General features: G+C 37.4%; 1 long non-coding RNA gene across 1 annotated transcript in view; it reads left to right on the top strand.

Moving 5' to 3' along the window:
* The first annotated feature begins 83 nt into the window (after positions 1-83).
* Positions 84-14,286, top strand: part of LOC102972853 — a 59,301-nt gene continuing 45,098 nt past the window's right edge. The window contains exon 1 of the long non-coding RNA XR_006208042.1: positions 84-115. This is a non-coding gene — a long non-coding RNA (uncharacterized LOC102972853). The remainder of the gene's footprint in view (positions 116-14,286) is intronic.

The following is a 14,286-nucleotide window of genomic DNA, read 5'->3' as shown; positions in this document are numbered from 1 at the left end:
TTTCAACACCTCCCCCTTTTCACTGGTTAATTCATCGTCATGGAAACAGAATTTATCAAAATGTTCTTGTTCACTCCTAGTGACCCAGTGAGTAGACTTACAGAGCTGGTGAAAGGTAACTCAGGCTGAAGCAATCTTTACAAATGATATGCTGCAGTTCATAAATTGGTGAATTTTGAATGGTGCCATTGTGTCGGTTGAACAGGTTTCCAAGTCTCAAGGGGTGCACTTTTTTTGTTTGTTTTTTTAAATCTGCCAGGCAGAGAAACCAGAAACCTTTGCTAGTGATTGAGCACGGGTGACTAACCCTGTGGAAAGTGGCCGATTTTAGGTTTTAAGTCACCTTTTCCCCTCAATTTGTTTTCCCCCCTTATCTAAAGGGTGTTCGAATCCAGTATTTAGTAGCATTTCTTTGGTTCATTCATCTGCCACAGCAGTGATCTTTGCTGTTCTGTCGCTCAAAGATGCAAAAATCCTTCACTCATCATCATAGGTGTTTTTCCTTATCTCTAGCAGAAACTAGGTGTTGGCAACCCCAGCCTAACAGATTTGGACAGCTTTAAGCTGACACCTTTCCCAGGCCAGAGTTACCCCCACTATGGAATGACTTCTTGGGTTTGGAAAGATTACTTGAGGAATTCCCTAAGGAAAAGTGCCATTTCACTATTAAAAAAAAAAAAAAAAAAAAAAAGACATCATCCATGTAGCTGCCAAATTCAGGGAAGGTTGATTTTTTGCTTTATTTTATGTTCGCAATTAGTGACTTGTTGTCATGGAAACCACGCTTCAGATGATTCTTGAACTTAAATGGCTGGATGTGATCAGGCAGAAGCCCTCCCCCTTTTAAGGCTCAATAGTCAATGTCTCTCTCTTTGGTTATTCTGATAACAGAATCACATAAAACGTCTATAAACATGCAAAATAATAGCATGGGGCAACATCAATTAAAACTGAATAGTCAATAATTCATTCTTTAATTAAGGCTCTTTCCTTTTTTCCTAAAGCTGTAACCTTTCAAGTGTTAAAACAGACATAAGAACTAAATCATTTAGTAAAAGAAATCTTTTCTAATTAGTAGTTTGTGATACACTAATGAAAAAAACCCAAGATTTAAAATTCCTTTTTGGTTTTTTATGTTTAATATAGAAAGCAAAACGAAAGGGCTTCATTTGGAAAGTCTATTCAAGGTGAAATAACTATGGACTGAGGCACTAGCCTTTTACTGTGTGTGTGTGTTTCTTTTGTCTCTGAGTACGGAGGGTTGGGGTTTATCACAGAAACAGCATAATCCACTCGAGGTTGCTGGCAGCCAGAAATAATTAATCTATATTGAGACTGTAGGCATAGTGTCCATGTTTGCATATGTGACTACCCTGTGTCAGAGCTGGGAAATGAAAACCTCTAACCATAAGAGCAGCTCATCTTTAAAAAGGAAAAATCAAACACTCAGGCACTCTGGATTTATTTGCTGACCTCTGTTTGAATACAGAATTCACTACTCTTCAGAAATACTATTATGCAGCATGTACACTAAGCTCTCTATACGTGTCTGGGTTTCTTTACTTTCCAGGTATGGGGAATTCACTTCCTTCACTACCTCCATTAATGCTAATTCATGGACAGGAGGCCCACAGGAGAGGGAGCAGAGTAAGCCTCGTCAATTTCCTTTTTCTTTTTTTCATTTAAAGAACATTCTGGCTTTTTTTTTTTTTTTGGCCAGTGGAAAATAAAGGTGACTTCAAACATCTTTTCAGTTAATTAAAACTGAGTGTAAATTCACCCTAAATTTTCTATAGGTGAAGTGAAAAACAATTGTATTATGTTACATGAGATAAAGGTACATAACATTTATGTTGCATGATACACATATGTCATGGATCTTGAAGTATGGTAATATTTGTAGCTGTCTTATGAAAAGATAAGTGAAATGATTTGGCTGACAATCAGTGAACTAGACTCATTATTGTAATTATATTTCATATCTTAGTTTAGATGGATCATCTGACCTCTCTGTGACTTGGTTTCTTCATCTCTAAAATGGGAAACATATCTGACCATGTATCAAGGCTATTTGAGTTGAAGGACTCAATACAGTTTGATAAATCAATGACTTGGGTATTTTTGTGTGCAAATTGAACAGTGACAGCTGTAATGGCTTTTTTTTTTTTTTTTTTTGGCAAAGGATTTTTTTGGCAAAAGACAAAGGATTTTGCCTCTTTTCTCCTAAAAATCTGTCCTAAGAAACAGATTAGGATGGAATATATTATCTGCAGTCACGTAGCCATCAGGTTATAAGGTATGTGGAACCAGAGAAGATTGGTAAAATGGGAACACAGTACTGCTGCACATTTTGTGTCTCTTTCTTAAATAAGATCTCCACTAGGAAAGCAGAAGGTTTCACTCTATTTCTTGCCAAAAAACAGTATGCACAGTGGACAAAGGTAATAGAAAAGATGTGATGCATGAGAGCACCTCTTTTGATTGTGAGGCCAGAGAGAGTTAGTTAAACAGGAACAGGGTTCTTATCTTCTATCTTGTAGCCTTTACTCTTACCTTGCCCTCTACGTGGAGGTAGAGCAAAGCACTCTTTTCCTCGCTAAGAGAGGTGCCCCTGAAGGTCAAACACAGTCAAGAACTAAGAAGAATGACACTGGTGACTGGTGCCTCTCCCTCACTGCTCTGTGACATATGTGCAGAGAGAAGTTAGCTGAAAATGATCCCTTGAACGGACGCATATTCACATTTAATTTGAATTCAAGTGAAAAGTAAGCACTAAGAACACTGGGCTTTCTTCCTACGTTGATTTTATCTGCTTTGGAAAATTAACAGCCTACACTGAATTCAGGTAGATGAAAAATACATTTATTCAAACATGCTCTGGAGGAAAGAATACACACACACACACACACACACACACACACATGTCCATACACATACACACACCCCTATGTTTTAGCACACACCCCTTTTCCTATCTTCCTCTTCCAGCCACACGTTTAGTAGAGGACAGTCAAAAGTATTTTGGGACAGGTGACCCAGTGAAATAACTAAAGGAGTGGGACTGTCGAGGAAGTACACAGCTGCTCTCAGAGATACCACATCAACCTTTGTAGTGTTTAGAGCTGTCTGCTCTGGTCTTTTGTGAGGGTACTTTGGGGGCTGTCTTCAGTGATGTTACACTGCACACCCCCTGTCCCCTCCATTGGTGGTGGTGGTGGTGGGGACATGTAGTATGGTGTAAACCAGAAATGAAACTCAAGGAGACAAATGATATGTTGAATCAAAGTTTTACCATTTCGTTTGGGAACTAAGTCTGCCTTTTGCAACCCACTATCAAAATGCCTGGGAATTCAGATAGATTCATAACATGCTGAGAGACTACCTTGCTATTCGTCCCTCCCAAACGTGAACTAGGAAGCAGTTTCTTGTTCTTAATTCATTTTATCACATGATCTCTCTGCTTAGCTCAGAGATGACTGGATTAAGAATTAGCACCTGACCCAAATACAACCAGCTTATTGGCTGGGCGGCAGCCTGGCAGGTGGTTTCATGAAGTGATTCTGGTTAGTAGGAATGCTGACTCTGGAGGGTGAGTAACCAAGGCAGATTCTCTCTTACTGAGTAGAATAGGGGCATAGACAATCAGCTGTTCAAAGGCTAAGAGACAGAGAAAAGGCGGCAGGCATACTATGGTGAAAGCCATGTAAACAAAAGACAGGAGACTGAGAGGAAGAAAGCAAATACAGTTGACCCTTGAAGAACGCAGGGGTTAGAGGCTCTGACAACCCACATGGTCGGAAATCTGCATATAACTTTTGACTTTCCAAAAATTTAACTACTAATAGCCTACTGTTGAACAGAAGACTTACTGATAACATAAACAGTCAACACATATTTTGTACATTATGTGTATTATATATCGTATTCTTACAATGAAGTAGGCTAGAGAAAATAAAATGTTATTAAGAAAACCATAAGGAAGAAAAAACACATTTACAATATTGTACTGTGTTTATTGAGAAAAATCCATTTATAAGTGGTATGTGCACTTCAAACCTGTGTTATTTAAGGGTCAACTGTAGTCAGAACACAGACCAGACCCACTCAGATCAGAAAAGTGATCTGTGAGAATAGTGATGGCTAGATTATGGTGTATGTGAGTATATTATGTTGTATGCCATAATGGGACAAAGGCATTTTAATTCTCCATGAAACTGGTTCCCTTGATGGATGAGAAGCTTTCCTGCACTCTCCCATTTCCTCTTGTGTCCTCACAACACATCTCCGTAACCTGAAAATTCTCAGCTATTAATATTTCAAATATTTATTCTGTTCCTTTCTCTGATCTCCTTCTGGTATTCCTATTATGTGTGTGTTCTTTGTATTTGTCCCACAGGTTTTAGATATTGTGTTCTCTTTTTTCTTTCAGTTTTTAGAAATCTCTTTGTTTTACTTTTTTCTTTCTTTCTTTCTTTCTTTCTTTCTTTCTTTCTTTCTTTCTTTCTTTCTTTCTTTTTTAAATCTCTTTGTGTTTCAATTTGAGAAGTTTCTATTGACATGTCTTCAAGTTCTTGAGTTCTTTCCTTGGCTGTGTGCAGTCTACTGAAGAGCCTATCAAAGGCATTCTTCATTTCTGTGCCAATGTTTATGACTTCTAGTCTTTCCTTTTGATTCTTTCCTAGAGTGTCCATCTCTCAGCTTACATTGCCTACCTGTTCTTGTATGTCGTCCCCTTGTTCCATTAGAGGCCTTAGCATACACATTATAGTTAAATTCCAGGTGTGATCATTCTAAAATATCTGCCATAGCTAAATCTGTTTCCAATGCCTGCCATGTCTCTTCAAACTGTGGTGTTTTGTTTTGTTTTGTTTTGATTTTTTTGCCTTTTAGCATGCTTTGCAATTTTTTGTTGAAAGCCACATGTGATGTCTTGGGTAAGTGAACTAAGCTAATTTGACCTTTAGTGTGAAATTTTCTATTTATCTGGCTGGGTGTTGAACTGTGTTTACTGTTTGCTGTAGCTGTAGATGTCAGAGACTAAAATTTCTTATGGTGTCCTTGCTTTTGTCATTTCTGTTGTCTTTGAGTTTTCCTGAATGTTCCTTTGTAAATTAGATCTGAGCCATGCAGTTCTTTCTAGCTGTATTCCTCTCTTATTATTCAGGGGCCCTATCTGTGTGGTACAAGATGTGCATACCGGGAGGGGAATCATTTTAGCGTCTATGATTCTAAGTCTCAATTTTATTATCCCCCCCCCCCCGCCCCAACCTTAAGTGAGACCAAAAGGCTAGAGGTGCTGGAGTGGGTATTTCCCTTCCCCCACATCCATTGGACCCCTATAAAACCCAAGTCAGTTAAGCTTTTCCCTCATGGAAAAAATTTGTTAAATAGAACAAAATGTTCTAGGTATATTTTAGGATAGTTAGTTCTCCCTTTTCCTTTTGGGAGCATGAGGAGATTTTTCTCCGATTTCTCAGTGAGAACTTGGTGGGGCTACTGGAGGTGAAACTCACGAAAAGTGTGGGGGACATTCCAAAGGCTGGGTCTCCTGGGGTTTTTATTTCTTATGGCTTGTGTATGCTCACTCTTCAGCAATTAGTCAGTTATCCTTAAGTATTCCTAATGGATGCTGGCTCTCGCTGAGGTTTCTCCCCTTAGAAAGCTGTGATTTCTTATATCCGTCCATCTCTTCAGGTTTGGGGGTAGGGGTTTGCTCTGTGACCTCAGTTCTCTGATGGATTTGAGAAAAGTTGTTGATTTCCAGTTTGTTCATCTGTTTTCTTATTGAGGATGGGAGCGATGACTTCCAAGCTCCTTACATGTGGACTGGAAGCTGGAAGTGAACCCTGTCGCTTGAAACAACCTCAATTCCCCTCTGTCCTTTGCAACCAGCAAAAGTATAAAGAACATATGTTGTTTAAGCCACTGGTTGAGGCTTGTTTGCTTGTTTGTTTTTTTTTTTCTTTTTCTTTTTTTAATGTTTATTTATTTTTAAGAGAGAGAGACAGAATGAGAGCAGGGGAGGGGCAGAGAGAGAGGGAGACACAGAATCCGAAGCAGCCTCCAGGCTCACATGGGGCTCGAACCCACGAATGGTGAGATCATGACCTGAGCCGAAGTCGGACACCCAACCGACTGAGCCACCGAGTTGCCCCTATTTGTTTGTTTGTTTCTTTATGTTGGCCTGACATGGTCCCTTTCATCATATTTGAAAATTCTCTTATTAGATGTTTAAAAACTTGTCTTTATTCAGTACGAGCTGAGGCAAGTTACTTAACTCATTTTCTCCTCAATTTTTTCATTGGAGAGAGAGAGAGACAGAGAGAGAGATTGAGAGAGAGATTGATTAATTTATCTAATACGTAATCTGATAACCACAGAAGAATGCTACTGGGAATTCATGCATAGATGGTGTTTGAAAAAGGTGGAGTGCTATATAAATTTATATAATGTCCTCTTGCATGCCACTTGGACTATTTTGAATGAAGCACCTTTATGCAGAGTATTAAAAAACATTTTAAGGTGCTATATTTTAGTGTCATTTTCATCCTTTAAATTCTTCTGCCCACCTCTCATTTTTAGATATGTCATTATTCCAGAAAATTCTCTCATGTCTACAATTTTATAGGAATAATATATGGGCAGGTATACTCTTGAGAAAGTATTTTCTTATTATCATTTTTGACAATAGACCTGCTCTATAAAGGGAGTCTTTGAAATGGAAGCTATAATATCAATCATCAGTTTAACAATGTAATTTATATACTACAATAGGGACTCTATCACTTTCTCTGCATTTTGGTTTGTTTCATATATTTTCAGTGCCAATACTTTATTAACACCTTTTACTTGTACTAATGTGATTGTTGTCATGAACGTATCAAATTTTATCTCTCTGTGCATTAAACACATGCTGGCGAAGAGGATCATCTTAACTAATTCAACTTATAAAGGATGAAGCACTTGCCCTTGAATTTACATCATTGTGATTGCTTTGCAGTGTCTTCAAAGAGGAAAACAAAAGTCCTTCAGAATAACAATGTTTCTGTTTTTCTTTTTCTTTTATTTATTTATTCAAGTGGCCTTGAAAGATCGGCTACCACACATTCCTGGAGACATTTTTTTTTTCCTGCTTATTTTATTTATTTATTTATTTATTTATTTATTTATTTATTTATTTATTTATTTATTTAAAACCAGGAGGGGGAGGGAAGGATGTGTATAAAGAAAAATAATCAGGTATGACAGGTTGTTTGAAAATTTGCTAACACAAATTAACCTTCTCCTAAGACTGGCTGCCTGTGAACATCTAGTCTTGCCACGCTTTGACAATGCTGCCTCTGTTTGTGGGACTGTCCTCCAAGAAGGGAAAGTTTGGAAGATGGCGGTAGCAAAGAGCGGTGACTTTTCTGCTCTGTTCTGAGCGCTGTGAAGCTTTCCATGAACAATACAATATTTTTGCTTGGTTTGGGATGTGTCTGTTGATGTGCTCATCCAGAGCCATTTCCAGAGGATCAGAGTTCTTTGGGCAAAAATGTCGTTTTCCCTTTCTCATTTAATGGTTGAAGAAACTAATGCACAGTGAAATGATGTGGCTAAGGCAGGACAGTAAAACTGAGATCGGCACTCACTGTACTCATGTTTGAATCCTGTTGTTTCACTATTAGCCATTGTCTTAGTCCGTTCTTGGCAGCATAGGCTGTTATGACAAAATACCATGGGCTAGATGATTTATAAACAACCACAATTTATTTCTCACAGTTGGGGATGCTGGGAAGTCCAAGATCAAGGCACTAGCACGGTTGCCTTCTGGTGAGGGTCCTCTTTCTGGTTCATAGCTCGTGACTTCTCACTCTGTCCTCACATGGCAGAAGGGCCAGGGATCTCTCTGAAGCCTCTTTTATAAGGGCACTAATCCCATCTTGAGGGCTCTCTACCTTCACTTCCCAAAGGCCCCACCATCGAATATCATCACATTCAACATATGAATTTTCAGGGGACATAAACATTCATATCATAGTAGCCATTTTGCTGGTGGTGTTGTTGAGTTCAGAATTAATCTCCTCTTTCTCTAAACCTCTGGGGCTCTTTATATCTCTCTTAAGGCACATGCCATGCTACAGATAATGTATTAGGTACTTACGTATGTCTTATCTTCTCTCCAAGTCTGTGGAGTCCTTGGAGACAGAAGAAACACATCTTCAGTCTTGTACATAAAATGTCAATGACCCATGAAGCTAATAATAAAAATAAGTTATCTTCCATATAATAGTTGTATAATTTAAGCAATTATTTCTTATATGCCGTATGAATGAGAATTCCAAATGGTATCTTACTAACATATTCTAACATGCCTTTTTCTGGTTTGGGGAGGGTTTATTTTGGTTTGTGTTTTGTTTTGTTTTTTAATGAGAAGAAAAAGTAGATACATGCTGAAATGAAAGCCAGTGACAGACATGAGTAAACTTACAGACCAAACTCTTTCTTTCTTCCTCTGCCTTGGAGAGCAAATTTCTGGGACCATGAGAAGAGACTTTTTTCAGGATGCGTATGGTTCAAAAACAATTTCTTACAGCATTCAGCAGGGGAGAAAATGAGTCCCCGAGCTTGCAGAGGCTTCATCTCAATTTTGAGTATGCATGACCTCACTCTCTACTTGCCTAACCCTCTCTAGGTACATCTGTCTTTAACATCAACAGCATAAACCTCAAATAACCCAACTCTCATCTTCCACTGATCCCATCCCAATTCATACGTATTGGGTGAAAAACTGATACCGTCACCGTGGTCATCATCAGCTTTCCTTTTTTCCAGCATGTCAGCATCTGACCTCTCCCCTCCCTGACAGCTTGGTTTGAGGTATTTGAAGTTTAAACTATATGTTATCTCTGGACCTTCCTGATATTGGTAATAAAATAGGTTGGCTGGAAGACAGATTGTGAATAGAAAACTATGTTTCTCTTAAACTGTGAACCTGGATTTATATTCTTAAAAATCTAGCCTGAAAAATGACTTCTGCTCTCCTGGTAGAGGGTAACTGGAGTTCCTGACCATTTTCATTTTGCCTGTTTGACATAATACTAGTTGCAGAAGCAGAGAAGAGTGTCAGAAGTTCCTTACAGGATGTCTGCCCTTTGGTGTTGAACCCAGAGATTAGTTCCAGATTAAATTTACAATGCCTTTGCTATTGGCTAAATTTCAATTTAATTTTTTTAATTTTAAAAATAAGTATTTCAGGCTACATTTATTTTGGTTAATATCACCTCCTGTGGACTTAATATATTTGATTATAGCAGGTAACCTAGTAAATTAGATATTATAACACAGATGGTATATATCCCACTGATGTCACCAAAGTTTGGTGAGTATTGTCTGTTTGAAATATGGTAATGGGAGAATAGATCTAATTGAGTAGAAACGGACTTTGTTTAGTGGAGAAATTGGCAATATCATTATGGCTGCTCAGAAATCCTAAGAGTAGAGATTTGCTAGAGATAAGTAGCATGTGGATGAAAGGTGACAGGACAAATGTGATATTATTGTGAAGATGTGCCAAGTGTCATTTGGCCTGATGTAAGAAATAAATGATTTATTTTTCATTTAGTTCAAACATGTGGCACAGGTATACTATATTGTAAAAAGGGTGATGTCAAATATTGGGGGATGTATAATGGGACTCTCATCCAGCTGGTAGTACCATATCTGACAAGTTCTTTACTTGCTTTGTCTCAAAATGTATCTCCCAGAGTTATTGAAAACAGTTGGACTAATGATTAGTTTGTGTCTGTATTTGAATAACTAAGAGGCCATTTTTTGGCCAAAAGAAGTTATATAACCAGGGAAGACGTGGCCATATTCTGTCAAGGTATATGATAGCAAGGAAAGGGAAGAGTAGGTGCAGTCATACCTATTCCCTAGATTCTGGGAAAGTAGATCTCAACATGTTCAGAAACATGGTCAGCAAGATTTCCTGGCATGAAAACCCAGAAGGGCAGCTGTCTCAAGAGGAGTGTGATAATTGAAGGCTTGTCATTTAGAACAGAAATTGGAAATACTGAATATGGCTCTGAAGACGAAAAGTAGAATGAGTGGATAGAAGCTAGAGGAAAACAGATTTTCAGCTCAATGTAAGAAACAACATTCTAACTTTTAGAACTGTCCAAAGATAAAAATGGGCTGGCGTGGGAAGTAGAGAGTTATTCATCATTTGATGTAGCCAAGCATAAGCTGGATGACTTCTTACCTAAATATCCTGGAGAAGAGTTTGAGCATCAGATGGGTAATTGGATTAGGCGATTGATGATTCCTTTCAATACTGAAATGTGCCAATTATTGACGAAAACACTTGCTATGGTACAGGTCAATTGTTCAACTCTGCAATGGGTAACAGTGCTCTTATAAGAAGTATTTCTTTAAATTGCACACCCTATTTTCTTCTATCCTCTTAATAATTACTAAAAACATCACTTAAAAATTCTAATTTCCTTCTTTCTTCAAAGTACCCATATTTAGCCCCTATGGATGCAACTGTATATACACATTGTCTAATGGGGTACAACACCGAAATTATGTTGGCTATTGACCTAACTATAGTTACTTCAACAAGATGTAAGTTTGTTTTTTTTGCCCACACAAATTAAGTCTGAAGATAGACACTGGTATGGCAGCTCCAGAAAATCATCAGAGTCAGCCTCCTTATAGCTTTCTGTTCATCATCTTCAAAATCGCTAAGATGACTCTCGGAGCTCCAACCATTGTATCTTCATTCCAGGCAAGAGTAGAAGAGCAAGGGGCAAAACAGTTTCCTGGAGGACTCTTAAATCTCAGCGGACACCTCTGCTTACAGATGTGCTTTGGAAATATAGTTCTTCAGCTCGACACACTTCTCAGGCTTCTCTTATTAAGCATGAAAGGGAGAAAAGCAACTTCCAATCTTTGCCACAGGAATTTTATTTCACATTTTCATAGTTGGACAAGCAATGACTGCTTTTCTTTGTACAGATGTAATTTTAGTGACATAGAGCCAAGGTCTAACAGATTTGTAGAGGTCCTGAGCAAATTTATAATTTGACATCCTTTTAAAAAATCGTTATTCTTTATTTGTTCAACAAGTATATAGAGGAAACACTGAACCTTTAATGAAGAAGAGGGAGATGAGGTGAGCAGCCAGGAGGTGGGCCCAGGCTTGCTTCTATAGACTTGAAGGAATCAGCTCAGCCCCCTAAGTCTGTTTACCTCTCTCAGCACAAGAGAAGGCCTGTAAGGGACAAAGCCTTTTTCTTAAGCAGCTAAGTTTCTTAATTGGTCTTCTGCATTTATTGATGCTTCATTCATTTATCCAGTCATCTAATGCTTCTGTTGAATAGTTACCATACGCTAGGCGGTGTTCTAGGCACTGGAAATACAGAAGTGACTGAAATAGACAAAATTTCTTATCCTGATGGTATGCATGTAAACTGCCCTTCCTAAAAGATGTTCTAGGGAAAATTTTCTTTCTTTACATTTCATGTGATGTTTTAGCTGCCTGCCATTTATAGATTGGCAGCTGCAGCAACTCTTCAGCTGGCCCACCGTTTTATCCAGCTCTCTACTTGATGATTGCCTCCACAAAGGAAATCAGCCAAGGTGATAGTTCATACTCTTCAGTTCCCTTTATCTTTTTCTCCCTCAGAGTCCTTATGTATCCCCCTGGCACTTCTAAAACTCCTGTACACATGTCATCTGATCCCTTTTAAGGGTCACATCCTCAAAAATTACCTCTCTCTTCTTTTCCCAAAAATTCTGTTCAAAAGTACTAATCTCTTGTCAGATGTTAGGCAATTTGGTTACAGTGTTGTTGTTGTTGTTTTTTAAACTCATAGTTATTGATTGCTTGTACCCCTGTGCTGAAGATCATTGAATCCCCACATGAAGTCTGTGTAGTGGGTATTAATGTTTACATTTTAACAATTAGGAAATTTAACCTTAAAGATGTTAGAAAAACATTTCAAAGTCATTGAGCAGTTTGCTGGACTCTAACTCAGTTCTAGCTGCCTCCAAAGCCCCACTCTTCACCACTATATGCTTAAGTGCAATGCCTGATAAGCTTTCTTCCCTCATAAAGCATTTGGGTTATATTTCTTTAAAAAAGTTGCCTGTTAGCCTAAATACCTAAATGTATATGATATACCATTTTCTTTCATTCTCTTCTGTTCTGCAAAGATCTTTTGTCCAGGTGAAGGTGAAAACACAGTTAGCATCTATTCTTGACTCTTTAGGTGAGTTTCAAAGAGTTCAGACAGAAAAACAATGTGCCTAACCCTGGACTGATCTATATAACAATTATAGATGATTGGGGTTAGTAGACTAAAATTTAAATGGGCCAAAGTTTGATATTAAGAACAGTGAGCTGACTTTAAAAGGAAGAAAGCTGGGGCAGTGGAACAATCATAGATTTTGGAGATATGTAGTTCAGAGCTTCTGTCTTGCCTTCACTACTTCCTACCTGTAAAAACATATGTTACTGTGTCATTCCAAGTATCAATTTCCTTGTATTCCAGTGTGGATAATAATACCTGCTTATTAGCCATATTGTGCGAACTAGAGATAATATGCTTAGTAAATTTTCCTTGAATTTGTCTGTATCAGCATTTAAAAAAACACTCGTGTGGAATTCCAATTAATAAATGTAGAAGAAAATAGGGAAATAGAAACTCATTTCTGGAAAGGGACCACAGCAATAATTGTTGTAGATAAGGTCTACTGACAGATGTTAAAATAGCGGATAAAAGTTTGAGGAGAAACAGGATTTGCATGGTTTCAAAGTATCAAGATATTTGTTAACTACTAAAGGAAAGGTAATATTACAGTGGAGAAACCCATTAGATATGACTTTAACCAAGTTGACAAAATTAGTATTACCAAAATTACAAAATCAACATTATGAACTCCTTGATATGATTCATTGAAAAGGGTACATCACTTCTGTGGTATTCTTACAAAAATGCATCACTTTGTTCTGATCATGAGAAAACATCAGACAAACCCAAATTAACTCCAAAATAACTGACTAGTATTCTTCAAAAAAAATCAAGGTTGTGAAAGACAAGAAAAGGCAGAGGTAATATCACAGGTTGGACAAGACTAAGAAGAAATACCAATTCAGTGTAATCCCGAATCGAAAAAGGAAATTAGTGGAACAACTGGTAAAATTCTAATAGGATCTGTAATTTATTTAATAATATTATATTGATAATGTGTATTTCTTGATTCTGATAACTATGCAATGGTCATGTGAGGGGTTAATGTTATGGGAAGCAGTTGAGGGATATAGGAGAACTCTATACTACTTTTGCAATTTTTCCATGTCTAAAGTTAATTCAAAATAAAAAGTTTACAAAAATGTCTCCAATGATTCTAATACATAACCAAGATTGAGAATCTCTGGTTTAGAATGTACTAAATTCTCAACAAATGATAGCTATTACCAAATCTGGGTAAATGTCATGCACAACCAATCAGTTTTACTGCTCAGGAAGCATGGTTCATTTTTTATGTTTGTCTGACCTGGATTTATCTCCCCAGATAGCGATAGTTGAATATATTTAAGTATAACATAGTCTTGAAAAATATAAGTAGTCAAGGGAATTTTTACATGATTCAAGTTTAAAAATGGAATATTTTTCTAATTACAAAGGAACAAGGAAACACTCCCAATTTCCGTGTCAAATTTTTGACATGAAGAATGAATGACCTTCACCTCTGTATAAACCTTGCCTCAAAGCCTGAGATATCTCATTCCTTGCTAATTTTGTGATTTTTGATGAATGGGATGGGGTGCTTTTTCAAGTTTCTCTCATAGAAAAAAAAGCACAATAGTATTTGTTAGTCATTGGAGATTTTCTAGGGCAGAACAATTATCTTAGTTTGATTAGCAAGGAAGGAAGGAAGAGGAGGAAAGGAGAAAAACGTCTGTTTATTCTCTAGGCCCAAATTTAGAAATTCAGATTGTTTCTCTTAAGTAGGAAATGTTAGGTAAAGCATAAATATTTTCTTCAGCATGTGTCACCCACAAGAGAGTTTGGGAAGGAAGGAGACCAGAGTAGCTATTTATCTGTTTGCAGAGTTTTTAAATAATTACTTGCATAGTCAAGACTGTTCAATTTGTAAAATTAGATATTTTGGAATAATAATCTCACTCAATTTCGTAGAAGAGTTTAAAGTTCTTCTTCCCAAGGGTATCCAAACAAAAAACTGGATGCTTATGCATTAAAGTGAAAATGGGAAATTTAAAATATTTTAATGGAA

Source organism: Panthera tigris, chromosome A1, assembly GCF_018350195.1.
Source record: "Panthera tigris isolate Pti1 chromosome A1, P.tigris_Pti1_mat1.1, whole genome shotgun sequence".
NCBI classification, from domain to species: domain Eukaryota; kingdom Metazoa; phylum Chordata; class Mammalia; order Carnivora; family Felidae; genus Panthera; species Panthera tigris.
The sequence above is the reverse complement of the archived record's forward strand: the minus strand, read 5'-3'. Positions and strand labels throughout refer to the sequence as shown.